Consider the following 14,516-nt stretch of genomic DNA (forward strand, 5'->3'; position numbering starts at 1 on the left):
ACTAAAAATACAAAAATTAGTTGTGTGTGGTGGTGCATGCCTGTAATGCCAGCTACTCAAGAGGCTGAGGCACCAGAATCACTTGAACCTGGGAGGCTTCAAGGGTTGCAGTGAGCTGCAACAATAATAATAATAATCACTGATGGAAAGAATGACCAAATTCTTTCTATTTTACCATGGAGTGCACTATTTAATACATAATCCAAAATACGATTTTATGCATCTGTTGTTATTCCACATCCCTGGCCCATCATGGGAACTCTATAAATATTTGCTGCATAAATAAATTAATACTCATACCTAATATTTATTGAACATTTTCTATATGCCGGCACTTAGCTAAGCTCTTATAAGCTCTGCCTCCCTAACTTAATTCTTCACAATACCTCTCAAGGGAGTACTACTGTATTTGTTTGGGTAGTTAATACTAGCTGCTGTTACAAACACCTCAAAATCTTAAAGGTTCTTTCTTAGCTGCTTCTCCTGAATGACTCATATCCATGCAGTGAATCAGGGATCCAGGCTCCTTTTATGGTGTAGCTGCACCACAGATGAGGGAGAGAAAGTAGAGGGAGGACACACAGTATATTTGTCCACCTCAGCCCACCACTTCCACTCATATCCCATTGGCCAGACTAGTCACATGGCCATTCCAAGTGCAAAGGACGCTGGGAAATGCAGAGAAACTCAAGGCTACTGATAAGCATAGAGTCACAGCTGCAATCATCATCTTCCTCATCATACAGTGGAAGAAACAGAGGTTCAGAGGAATGGAGACACGGCTCAAGTCCTTTTAGCTACTGTGTGTAAGAGATGAGTTCAACCTCAGATCTGTCTGCTGCATAGACCCAGCCCTTAACCATTACTTGCTCACATGTGACATTCTGTGCGCTCAAAAGTTAGGCCACAGCGGGGCGCAGTGGCTCACGCCTATAATCCCAGCACTTTGGGAGGCCAAGGTGGGAGGATCGCTTGAGCCTCTCAGAGCCAGGGTTCTGAGATCAGCCTGGGCAACATAGTGAGACCTCGTCTCTACCAAATAATGCTAAAAATAATCAAAGTAAAAACAAAAAGTTAGGCCACCTCAGAGAGTGAAGCCTAGGACCTTGCTGCATGGCGAGAAGGACTCCACCCTGGGATGGGACATTTCCTCTGGACAATCCCCCAGCAGATAATGCACGAAGAGCTAATCAGGAGTTGGCTGGGTCTTGCATTTTACTATCTATTTGCTTAGTCCTGCCAGAATCCATTTATTCATAAGCATCTAAACGATGACATGAGGCAGATGTTACGTGCTGATTTTCCCCTCCGGACTGGTGCAAGAGGGGAAATGAAATCTATTTTTTTAAGTGAGCACCAGATGAAGCTTGAACAAAACCAATACCTCTTGCCGGACAAGCAGCTCTCTAAGCTTCCCACAGACACTCTCAGAGTGTCATTTCTGGGGTTTATTTGGCAGTTGTTTACTGTCTGGAAAGAAATACTGCTCCTTCCTGGATACATCTCTCCTCTCCTCCTCCTACAACCTTCCCCCAACAGTGTTAGCCCTTTGACCTTGTAGTTTAAAATTGTAATAAAAAATTTCCCCTTGACCCCCCATTGCTTTGCCAGGAACCAATCCAGAGTCAACGCCCTCTTTCCAAACCCCACCATTCTCCTTGCCTGTTCCTCATCTTCTAGCGTCAGCATCTCCACACTGAGACAATTGCAATTACAAGTCAATTCTCAATTATTCAGGGCTGATTATTCAGGGAGTGGATTGCTCAGGCTTTCTGCTTCCTCCTCCCTCTGTGGGCTTCGTTCTACTCATTAGCAGCTCCACCAGCAGACAAGAAAGGAAAAGAAAAGTTTGCTGAACTCCCATCCCTCAAAACCACTGGCTGGTTAGCCATTTCTGTTTGGCCAGGGAGGCGACTGGGATCCTGGACTTTATCTGTCCATGCTGCTTCTTCCCCAATTCACATAGATAGTGCAGAATTGCCATCATTTTTCCAGGAAAGGGAGGAGAGGTACAGCCAACGCCAGCCTGGGTCTTTCAACCCCAGGGCTGCTCCCACCAGCCTGTGACGTCTGTGTGCTTGACAACAGCGTGTGCCCACGTGGAAGTGTATGTGTGAGTGTGCACAAGACACACAGTTTTGTCAGCTACAGCGTACAGCTTGATGGCAGGGGCTGTCTCTTTACAGCATGAAATATGTCAAGGGACCATTGTGTGATGGCACATCTAATAAATACAATGAATTTTCAAAAACAAATCAGAGAGAGGCAGACGAAAGGCAATTCACCCACACGTGAAATCGTCTCCTCCACCAGCTTACCCAAAACAGGGCTTGTTTTTAGACTGGAGGCCCTCTCCCAGGTCAAAGCCTCTGATCTTGGGGGATGTGAATCACAGTCCCTTACTGAAGGGCTGTAGGACAAACGGGGTTCCTCCTGGAAAGATCATTTTGTGGCCCTCTAGAGAAAGAACAGACACTGGCCCAGTGGATAGAGTATGTATCAGCCCAGAAGGGGGCCCAAGGTTGGCCCAGGCAGAACTGAGTCACCTCTGCTACGATCACCACTTCGTGCAGCCTGGCAGCCTGGTCTCCACCCGCTGCTTGGCAACCTTCAAACTATCATCTACAAGGGCAGAGCAGCCTATGTATAGGCAAGAATGGGGTTCCTGTGTGGGAAGAATGAGATGGGCTTTTAACTCTCTTCCAGCAAACCTGGCCAAACTCCTGGCAGTCTAACTCTGGGCCATCTTGCCTCATTTTTGCATTCAATCAACAAATACTCATTAAGCACCTACTACGCGCCAGGCTGTGTTGGAAGCACTGAGGATTCAGTGGTGCGCAAGACGTGATGTTTTCATTCCAGCAGGAGAAACAGATGTAAACAAGTCAACAAATAAATAAACAACAGATGGTGATATGTGCCCTGAATAAAATAAAACAGGATGCTGTGATGGAATAACAGGGTGAGCGAGGCTTCTCTGATGGGCTGACCAGGGCCTTTTCTACAAGAGAGAACATTTCCAGCTCAAACCTGATGACGACAAGCTGGCCATGTAAAGATCCAGGGGGTGGCCAGACACTGTGGCTCACGCCTATAATCTCAGCACTATGGGAGACCAACACGAGAGGACCGCTTGAGCCCAGGAGTTCAAGACTAGCCTGGGCAAAGTGGCAAGATCCCATCTCTACAAAAATGTTAAAAATTAGCCAAGCATGATGACATATGCCTGTAGTCCCAGCTACTCAGGAGGCTAAGGCAGGGGGATGGCTTGAGCCCAGGAGGTGGGGGCTGGAGTGAGCTGTATTTGCAGTGTACCACTGCACTCTAGCCTGTGACAGAGCAAGATCATGTCTCAAAACAAATTAAAAAGAAAAAAAGAGGCCAGCTGCGGTGGCTCACGCCTGTAATCCCAGCACTTTGGGAGGCCGAGGCGGGAGGACCAGAAGGTCAGGAGATCAAGACCATCCTGGCTAACACGGTGAAACCCCATCTCTACTAAAAAGACAAAAAAGAAAAAAGATTAGCCAGGAGTGGTGGCGGGCGCCTGTAGTCCCAGCTACTCGGGAGGCTGAGGCAGGAGAATGGCGTGAACCTGGGAGGCGGAGATTGCAGTGAGCCCAGATGCGCCACTGCACCCCAGCCTGGGTGACAGAGCGAGACTCCGTCTCAGAAAAAAAAGAAAGAAAGAAAGAAAGAAAGAAAGAAAGAAAGAAAGAAAAACAAAAAAAGATCCAGGGGGAGAGCATCCCAGGCAAAAGGCACAGCAAGTCCAAAGGCCCTGGGGCAGGAATGAACTTGGAGTGCTGGAGAAACAGCAAAGAGGCTGTTGTGAGCGAGTCCTGGGGCAATGGGAGAGGCCAGGGCCAGATTGCTCAGCCTCGTGCTGGGGCAGCCTTAAGGAGAAATGCTGCAGCTCTGGGAAGCCACTGAGGGCACCAAGCAGACGAGCGCTGTGATCTGATTTGCATTCTTAAAAGCGCTATCTGGAGGCTGAGTGGCTGCAAAAGACAGAACCCACTCACAGGAGCTTGAGAATGGATGCTTGTTAACACAGAAGGATACACGGGCATCTCGCTGAACCCAGCAGCAGGGACTGCAGGAGACGGGAGCCATGGGAGCTGGGCAACCTCTCTCTGGCTGTCTCAGCCCCTCTCTGCTCCTCTGAACACATGCCTGCCTCCCTCAAACATTCCACCCCTTGTCCCTGTGACCAGCCCTACAGAAGCCAACCCACCTCCCAGAGTCCTCCAAACTCCCAGGACAGAGGAGCCAATTGGCCCAGCTCAGGTCACATGTCCAGCTCTAGTGGCCAATCAGCATGGCCGGGTAAATCATGGCTTTGCAGGAAAACATGGTTGCCAGCATGGCCGTGACTGATACTGGGGAAGCTCCCACAGGAGAAGAACTGGGCCGGCCAGGTCTCTCCAAAGTGTCTGTTCCCCAGTGTTTCCCAGAATTCCCTCTGGCAGCCTTCCCTGATTTCCTCCATCCTGTCTCCATCTCAATCCCCACTCCCAACCCAACCAGGGGCCAGGGCTGGCCAGACCACAGGGTTCCTCGGACCTTAGGGAGTTGGGAGTTTCCCACTCAGGGCAACATGGACCCCAGAAGCAGGGGCAACAAAGGGAAAAAGTCAAACCCAGAAAGATGGAGGCTGGGATTTGGAGGGCAGGAAGACTGCTCTGAAAAGCTTGAAGCCAGGAACCAGGAGCAGAAAAAGAAGAGTCAGTGTGGCAGGATGACACGGGCGGCACAGCTGCTGGTGCCCACTGTGAGTGTCACGCACCAGCCAGGCCTGGTGGGGCTGCTGGGCTGACGGCCACTCAGCCCGAGGCGCCTATGTGCACAGCAGGGTGGAGGGGGCAGGAGAGAGCCCACAGGGTGGTGAGTGGGGGCTGAGTTTGGCTCCTCCTGCAGCTCAGAGGCCTCCGCTCTCAGAGAGGGTAGCTCTCTGCCCACTCTCCTCAGTGCTGGCTGCTCCCTTGCCGCCAAGGCCCCAAGAACAGCCGGTGTGGGCATCCAGGGATGCTGGCATCTGGGCCTTGGTCTATCCACAGTTTAATTGCAAAGGGGTGTCCTGGGAGGAACAGTGGCTGGAGGGGGATGAGGGAGCTGAGAGGAAGGAGGTGAGGGACTTCCTGTCTCAATAGGAGCTGAGGGCCAGAAGGAGAGAAGGACGGAAATCCAGAGAGCCAGAAGCAGTGGGAGAGAGAAGGGGAGAGTGAGTGAGGAAAAAAAAAAAAAAGGAGGCCGGGCAGGGTAGCTTACACTTATAATCCTAGGGCTTTGGGAGGCCAAGGCAGGAGGGTTGCTTGAGGTCATGAGTTTGAGACCAGCCAGGGCAACAGAATGAGACCCCATCTCTACAAAAAACACAAAAATTTACCAAGCAAAGTTGTGCGTGCCTGTAATCCCAACTACTCAGGAGGCTGGGGCAGGAAGTTTGCTTAAACCCAGGAGGTGGAAGCCGCAGTGAGCTATGATTGTGCCCCTGCTCTCCAACCTGGGCAACAGAGCAAGACCCTGTCTCAAAATAAATAAACAAATAAAAGATAGAGAAAAAAAATCAGAACAGAGTAAATCAGAGACAAAGAGACCAAAATGGAGAGAGCTGGAGACAGACGTGACAACAAAAACAGCCAGAGAGCCAAAGACTGAGGACTGCCTGGGCTCGAACCCAGCTGCCACAACTAATGACAAGTTACACTTATTAGTCCACTAGGACCGCCATAAAAAGCACCACAAATAGGTGGCCTGAACACCAGACAGTTCCTATCTCACAGCTCTGAAGGCTGGAGGGCCAAAATTAAGAGGTTGGTAGGGCTGATTCCTTCTGAGGGCTGTGGGGGAAGGATCTGTTTCCGGCCTCTCCTTTTTTTTTGAGACAGAGTTTTGCTCTTGTTGCCCAGGCTGGAGTGCAATGGTGCGATCTCAGCTCACCGCAACCTCCACCTCCTGGGTTCAAGCGATTCTCCTGCCTCAGCCTCCCAAGTAGCTGGGATTACAGGCATGCACCACCATGCCCGGCTAATTTTGTATTTTTAGTAGAGACAGGGGTTCCACCATGTTGGTCAGCTTGGTCTCGAATTCCTGACCTCAAGTGATCTGCCCTCTTCCGCCTCCCAAAGTGGTGGGATTACAGCCCAGCCTGTCTCCCTGACTTGTAGATGCCACCTTCCCATCCACATGGCATTCTCCCTGTAAGGGTTTGTATTTCTGCATTTCCCCATTTTAGGAAGGCATCCTCCATATTGGATTAGGGCTCACCCAAAGGACTTCATTTTAACTTGATTATGTCTATAAAAACATTCGCTCCAAATAAGGTCACATTCTGAGGTACTGGGGGTTAGGAGTTCAACGTATGAATGGTGGGGGGGGAGGGGCATAATTCAACCTGTCACATTCCTTAACCTCTCTGTGCCTCAGTTTCCTCTGTGCCTCAGTTTCCTATTCCTAAAATAGGCATAATAATAGTACCTTCCTCAGAGGTGATTCTGAGGAGCCAGGCATAGAGCCCGGTAGATAATAAAGGCTTAATAAGTGTTAATTACATTGTCATTGTTTTGTTATTATTGGGTGCATTTCGGCAGAATAACAGCCCCCTAAAACGTCCACGCTTTGATCTTTGGAAGCTGTAAATATGTTACTTTACAAAACAGAAGGGACTTTGCAGGTGTAATTAAGGTTGTAGCCCCTGAAATGGGGAGATGATCCGTTATCCAAGTTGACCCAATGTCATCATGAGCCCATAACAGCAGAGAACCTTCCCCAGCTGCAGGAAGAGAGGGAGAAGCCAGGTGAGAAAAATTCAGCCCGCTGTTGCTGGCTCTGAAGATGGAGAAGACGGGGTGGGGGGTCCCCAGCCAAGGAACAGGGTGACCTCTAGAAGCCAAGAACAGCCCTTCGTTTACAGCCAGCAAGAAAGCAGGGACCTCTGTCCTACCATCTGGAGGAACTGAATTCTGCCAACAATCAGAATAAGCAAAAAAATGCATTCACCCCTAGAGACTCCGGAACAAGGCACAGCCTGCCAACACCTTGATTGTATTTTATTTATTTATTTATGTATTTATTTAAGACAGAGTCTCGCTCTGTCACCCAGGCTAGAGTGCAGAGGCGTGATCTCGGCTCACTGCAACCTCTGCCTCCCGGGTTCAAGGGATTCTTGTGCCTCAGCCTCCCGAGTGACTGTGACTACAGGCACACACCACCATGCCTGGCTAATTTTTGTATTTTTAGTAGAGATGGGGTTTCACCATGTTGGCCAGGCTGGTCTCGAACTCCTTGCCTCAAGTGATCTGCCCACCTCGGCCTCCCAAAGTGCTGGGATTACAGGCATGAGCCACCGCGCCTGCCCCATGTCACCTTGATTTTAGGTGGGTGAGACTGTCCTGGATTCCGGCCTGCAGAACTGTAAGATAATATATGTATGCTGTTTTAAGCCACTAAGTTTGTGGGGTCATTTATTACAGCACCCACAGAAAACTAATACATTCTGAAAATGCCAGGCAAATGGGAGTGGGTGATCTGGTCGACCAAGCCCTCCGGTGGGAGACCAGGTGGACACCAGTGCACCCTAGGGGTAGTGAGCCACCCTAGCAACCATGAAGAGGCCGGCCCACCTGGAGGACCCCTCGGGAACAGGAGTGGGACCCACACACTGGCCTTTGCAGCTGGCACAGCATCTAAAAGCAGACAAAAAAAGCCAGGGGTTATCTGCGCCTGGTCAGGGAGACACTGAGAGCCCACAGGGAGATAAGGGAGCCCCAGGCCCCACCCATAGGCCCCTCCACCACTCCAGAGGGGACCCTGACTGTCAGAGACTGAGTAATGCCCCCACCACGAAGTCCACGTCCTAATCCTCGGAATCTGTGATATCTTACTTTACATGGCAAAAGGGACTCTGCTGGGTGATGAAGATAAAGATCGAGAGCTGGGGAGATTAGCCGGGATTATCCAGGTGGGTCCGAAGTAATCACCAGGGTCCATATAAGAGAGAAGCCAGAGAATCAAAAAAAGACGATATGATGGTACAAAACCAAAGGTTAGAGTGATGGGCTTTGAAGACGCAGGAGATACAAGACAAGGAGTATAACCGGCATCTAGAGACTGGAAAAGGCAAGGAAACCTCCTCCCTGAAGCCCCCAGGAGTGCAGCCCTGTGGATGCCTTCATTTTAGACTCCTGTCCTCCAGAACTGTGGGAGAATAAATGTGCATGTGTGTGTGGTTGGTTGGTTGGTTGGTTGGTTGGTTGGTTTTGAGACAGGATCTTGCTCTGTCACCCAGGCTGGAGTGCAGCGGTGCCATCACAGGTCACTGCCACCTCAATCCCCTGGGCTCAGGTGATCCTGCCACCTCAACCTCCTGAGTATCTGGGACCACAGGTGTGCACCACCACACCCAGCTAATTTTTTTAAATTATCTGTAGAGATGGGGGTCCTCCTATGTTGCCCAGGCTGGTCTCAAACTCCTGGGCTCAAGTGATCCACCCACTTCAGCCTCCCAAAGTGCTGGGAGGACAGGCTTGAGCCACCACGCCCAGCCTAAATTTGTGTTGTTTTAAGCCACTGAGTTTGTGGTAATCTGAGGACCCTGGTGTATGCCAGATGCAATTGACAGCAATAACAACTTAAGCATACCCTGTATGGCAGACACACCTGACTTAAGAAATGAGGATTGCCAGACCAAGGGTGTTAAGTGAAAGTACTATAGAAACTGCACACATTTTACAAGCTGTTGTTCTTCTGTCCAGCCCATCGCCACTGGAGCACCCTGTAGGTAAGTTCCCCCAAATAAACTGTATGGTTTTTGTTTGTTTTTGTTTTTTTAGAGATTGAGTCTCTTGTCACCCAGGCTGGAGTGCAGTGGCATGATCTCCGCTCACTGCAACCTCCGCCTTCTGGGTTCAAGCGATTCTCCTGCCTCAGCCTCCCGAGTAGCTGGGACTACAGGTGTGCACCACCACACACGGCTAATTTTTGTATTTTTGGTAGAGACAGGGTTTCACCATGTTGGCCAGGCTGGTCTCGAATTCCTGACCTCAGGTGATCCACCCGCCTCGGCCTCCCAAAGTGTTGGGATTACAGGCATAAGCCACCACGCCTGGCAAAACTCTATGTTTAGTTTGCTGGCTCCAGGTCTCTTCCTTGGCCTCTTGAACCTTGTGCCATCCCTCCTGAAGTTAAGAGGGGTCCAGCATGACACCTGGCCAAGGCTGCCTCCATCATCAGCCACTGCTGCCCCTTGTCTAGACCATTGCAGCAGCCTCCTCATGGCCTCCCTGCCTCCCCTCACTCCCTTCCATCTGTTCCAACCCAGGCACCAGGGTCTTCTAGAAAAGTACATCAGATTGCATCACCTCCCTTCCTGCCCACCAAGGACTTCTCATCACACTTAGAATGAAACCGAAGTCCTCACGGTGGCCGGCAGGGCCCTAGCCCAGCGGCTCTTGGCCCTCGCTGCACATTTGAGTTACCTGAGGGGCTTTTAGAAAGAAGCAATGTCCAGAAAGTGGGGTGCAGTTGTCAGAACTTTTTTGTTTGTTTGTTTTGAGACAGAGTCTCGATTTGTCACCCAGGCTGGAGTACAGTGGCGGGATTTCGGACCACTGCAACCTCTGCCTCCCAGGTTAAAGCAATTCTCCTGCCTCCGCCTCCAGAGTAGCTGGGATTACAGTTACCCGCCACCATGCCTGGCTAATTTTTGTATTTTTAGTAGAGACAGGGTTTCGTCATGTTGGCCAGTCTGGTCTTGAACTCCTGACCTCAAGTGATCCGCCCGCCTTGGCCTCCCAAAGTACTGGGATTACAGGAGTAAGCCACGGTGCTTGGCCACATCAGTACTGTTTTAACTGCCCAGTTCTGAGCGCAGGTACCCCATATGAGATGCCTGTTCTCCTCCCTGCTCTTTCCCTGACCTTCTCCCTCAATCATTGTGCTCCAGACCCTGTGGCTTCCTCGCAGCTCCCTGCACACACCAAACACTGTCCAGGCTCAGACATTGCACCTGCTTGCTCTGTCACCCCAGATACCTTTGGAGCTTGTGCCCTCAAAGTGGCCTTCCTGACCCCCTATTATAAAATAGCACCCCTGCCCCCCCTGCATGCCCTTACCCCAGACCCTGATGGATTTGTCTCAGTGACACTCAGCCTGCCTGTGGGAACACATGCATTTGTGTGTGTGCTCACCTGATTCCTCACTGGACCATCAGTTCCACGAGGGCAGGGTCCCTGTATCACTCACCACTGATTACCGAGTATCTGGTGCCTAGCACAGGGCGTGGGCTCATTACCTATTTGGTGAATGAGTAAATGCGTGCTTTGTCATTACCCCCATCTCTGGCCCTACCAGGCAAGGCTCACCATGGAAGCAAACTCAGGACCAAACTCCAGCAAACAGGCTTCCATGAGGCAGGGATGCAGTGGAAATGGCACTGGCCTTGGGTCGGCAAGCCTAGAACGGAGTCCCACAGTGGGTGACCCTGAGGGAGTCACTGCCTCTCTCTGAGTCTCAGTTTCCTCATCTGTAAAATGGGGATTATGACTTAACTGCTTCAGCCCACTTCACAGCTGTTAGCCACATAACAAGTGAAGAAACTGTCTTATCTTAGCTGCTGGCACCAGAATTCCTCTTGAGGACAGTAATGACTTTGTGGAGAAAAATGTTTTGACAAGAGCTTCAGTGCAGAAGGCAAGTGCCCCAATGTCCTCATGCACACACACACACCCGCAAAACACACACACACATGCTTGCAAGGTTGTATATCGGCTGCCAACAGGAAAGGCTTCAGGGGAGAGGGAAGCGGCTTTGCACGCATGAGGAAGAGACACCGGGAACTCCTTGGGAAATCAGGTAGAAGGAAGAGGGGCCAGGCGGATGCCAGATGCACCGTGTCACCTGCACTGTGCAATGGAACCTCCCACGGATCTTCAGTAAAGTCAGCAAAATCCTCAGACGCTCTTTGAGAGGGATTTGTCTCTATGGAAACCCAAGAAGGGGCAGCATCTTATCTCGACACTACCCCATTCAGGAGGGAGTCAACCACCAGAAACCCAGACCCCAAATGCAGAGGCAGGTTAGGGTTAGCGGAAGGCTTGGAACCTAGAGACAGCATGCACTGTGGGGGGATTTTGCTAAAAGGTACCTAGTCCCCAAGGGGGACACAGAGGCCCCCTCTGATTGCTGCAGGTCAGAAAGAAAATATTGGATTGGACTAATACGGGAGAGCTATTTGCAGACCAAAAAAGTGCTGTTCAATCTGGAGGTGCCACCGTGCCAAGGCCATTTCCAGCCTGCAGGGACCTTCAATCTCCATGAGACCTGCACCCACTGGAAGCAAACTTCTTTGCTCCCCAGTTCCAGTAAACTCATTCACATCTGCCTCTGACAGGAGAAGCCATCCATCCCTCCTCCTGCCTGATGGAGTCTCCGTGATGGAAGCCAGGGGTCAGGAATAATGGATAAAGATGGCACCAAACATCCCTCCACCGGAAATCATTCCTTGGCAACTGGTGCCCAGCAGGAGTGGGGAGCGTGTCATCTAGAACTCCCACAGGACGGTGATTGCAAAATTCAAATGCAGCCGCCCGCAACTGCCTCTGACAGGAAGTTTGATCAGCATCCTGAGTTACATGATGTCTCCCCTGTGCCAGCCTCAGCCTTTTATAGGGTGGTCAAGCAGGCCTGGGAGCCTGAGGGTAGAGCTGAGGAGGGGCTCTGACGGGTCTTCGGGGCTCTGCCGGGCAGGCTGCACTCCTCGGATGCCCCTAAGAGCTCCCAGGAGAATGAAAGGCAGCCCTGTACACACGCCCAGATGGCTGTTTAGAAAAGAACCTCACCCTGATTTCCAACAAGGTTTCCCCTGGAGAGTCTACGAGTTTTAGAGGCAGAGGCAGTTGTTGGAACTGTGTTCACCAGGATGAAGGAAGAAAGGAAGGGATGTTCTCAGCAAAGAGCCTGGGCCTGGCCTGGTCCTTGCCAGTCCTGCCTCATGACAGCCGCCACTGCCCGAGCGGGCCTCCCAGCCCAGCCGCCTGCAGGACATCTTCCGCCCTGGGTTGGGGGCTGTGAGCTCACATGCTTTGGGGACTACAGGGTCATGAAACTGAGCAAAGGGGCTGGTGTAAGAGGATTGAGCAATGGACACACTGCCTCGGCGGTCAGGGACAAAAGGGAGCGTGAGGACCGTGATGAACTGGAGCACATGGGCCCATCCGAAAGAGGCAGACGTGGTCCAGATCGAGTCAGTCGTGGCCATGTGTGGCCCAGTCCTGCTAGATCCTTCCTGTCGTCCAAGAGAAGTCAGAACCCTGGTTTTTGGGTGGAATCACCTGATGTTTCAAGTTTGAAGTGAGAGAGACTGCTCTTTGGCCCCAATGTCCATCTGCCTCCTCCTTCTGTGCCTTCACGGCCATCGAGGACCATGTGGACCAGGGCAGTGCCTTGGGATGGCAGAGCAACTGTCTAGAGGGATTCTGGGCCCCTGAAGTAGAGCTGAGATGCCTGATTCGTTCAGACTTTCATGTGACAGAGGACAGAAAGCTTCTATTTCACTTAAGCCGCTGTAATTTTGGGTATTTGGCTCAGCAGTTGGACTTAACTCCTAACTAATGCAGTTTGCCACAGATTCCATTTTCAGATTCCCAGTGAGCCCAGCCAACTCTGCCAGCCAGCAGCCGTCAGCTTGCAACCCTGACCTAGGGTGACATTCTAAACAGAACCCACCAGATCATGTCACTCCCCTGCTTACGAACTCTGAGAGTTCCCCTCAGCTCAACTAAGTCCAAACTCCCTGACACCCCCAAGCAGGGGCTTCACAACCAGCTCTGCTCTGGTCTCAGATTTCATACTCCCACGCAGTCGCTACAGCTGCTCCAAATGCCCCACGGTTTCTGAGCCCCCGAGGTCACTGCTTCCTCCAGGCAGCCACCCCTCCCCTAGGCTGAGTCAGTCACGCCCCCCTCTGCCCTCCCACCACCCCTTAAACACAGCCTATTAATACCCTGTTATGGCACACATCATGTGGTATTCTAATTGCATTAGCCTGTGAAAGCAGCAGCTCTGGAGGCAGCCCAAAATCCCAATGCTGAAACTCACTTGCTGTGTGATCTTAGGCCAGTCACTCAACCTCTCTGAGCCTCCATTTTCTCATCTGTGGTGAACCGGTAACAATATTGATTAAATATTTAACATGTGTAGACAGAATGTCTATTGGGCCAGGCAGTCTGCTAGGCACTGAACACACAAAACTGTACCTGTCATCATAGAGCTTACAAACTTAGAGTGCAGATTGACCTGAAATGAAATTTCATACAAAAAAAAAGATACTTCTGGCTAGGCATGGTGGCTCATGCCTGTAATCCCAGTACTTTGGGAAGCCAAGATAGAAGGATCACTCAAGGCCAAGAGTTCCAGGCCAGCCTCAGCTACACAGCAAGACCATGTCTCTATGAAAAAATTTTTTAAATAAATTAAAATTATCGAGGGTGGCAGCATGCATCTGTAGTCCCAGCTACTCGGGAAGCTGAGGTGGGAGGATCACTTGAGCCCAAGAGTTCAAGGCTGCAGTGAGTTATGATCATGCCACTGTACTCCAGCCTGGGCAACAGAGCAAGACCTCTGAAAAAAAAAAAAAAGTTACTTCAATGCAATTTATAAAACTTACAAGTGCCCAGGTGCAGTGGCTCACACCTGTAATCCCATCACTTTGGGAGGCCGAGGCGGGTGGATCACCTGAGGTCAGGAGTTCGAGACCAGCCTGACCAATATGGTGAAACCCTCTCTCTACTAAATACAAAAAATTAGCCGTGCATGGTGGCATATGCCTGTAATCCCAGTTACTTGGGAGGCCGAGGCAAGAGAATCGCTTGAACCCAGGAGGTGGAGGTTGCAGTGAGCTGAGATTTCACCATTGCACTCCAGCCTGGGCCACAAGAGCAAAACTCTGACTCAAAAAAAAAAAAAAAAAAAAACTTACAAGGGAGAAATATAATACACATGTGGATAATGGAGAGATCCAACCTAGTCTGGGAGAGGTAACATTTATGGAGAGTTATACAGTAGGAGCCAGCTAGGCAAGTGAGGAGAGCTGGCGAGCAGAGGGAGGTGGGTGTCAGGAGGAAGAGATGGCATGTGCAAAGGCCCTGCCACAGGAAGAGAATCTCCTTTTCCAGAAACCCAAAGAGATCATGACTATAATGTTTGGGGGTGGAGCAACTATGCTTTGGGTCTTCAGGGCCCAGAACAGTGCTTGGCAGGGAAATGTTACTAGACCCTGTTGCCCACCACCCTCTGATTTGGTGACTGTATGTCCACACATGGGCTTGGCATTTTCCAAGCACTGACCACGTGCCAGGTGCCACACAGGACATGAAGGAAGATGCGAAGATGGACCAGCCCTGGATCCTGCTCTCTCAGCATTCCATCTCCCACAGCATGGGGACCCCAAGCACCACATTAAGGCATCAAGGTTTGTATAATAGCAAACACTAGCGATTGTCCACCAAAGCTGGTTTCTC

At 50.8% G+C, this 14,516-nt stretch overlaps 1 protein-coding gene across 4 annotated transcripts in view; it reads right to left on the bottom strand.

Annotated features, from left to right (window-relative positions):
* Positions 1-14,516, bottom strand: part of GSG1L (GSG1 like) — a 285,264-nt gene that overhangs the window by 206,614 nt on the left and 64,134 nt on the right. The window lies entirely within an intron of this gene.

Source organism: Pan troglodytes, chromosome 18 (genome assembly GCF_028858775.2).
Source record: "Pan troglodytes isolate AG18354 chromosome 18, NHGRI_mPanTro3-v2.0_pri, whole genome shotgun sequence".
Classification (NCBI taxonomy): domain Eukaryota; kingdom Metazoa; phylum Chordata; class Mammalia; order Primates; family Hominidae; genus Pan; species Pan troglodytes.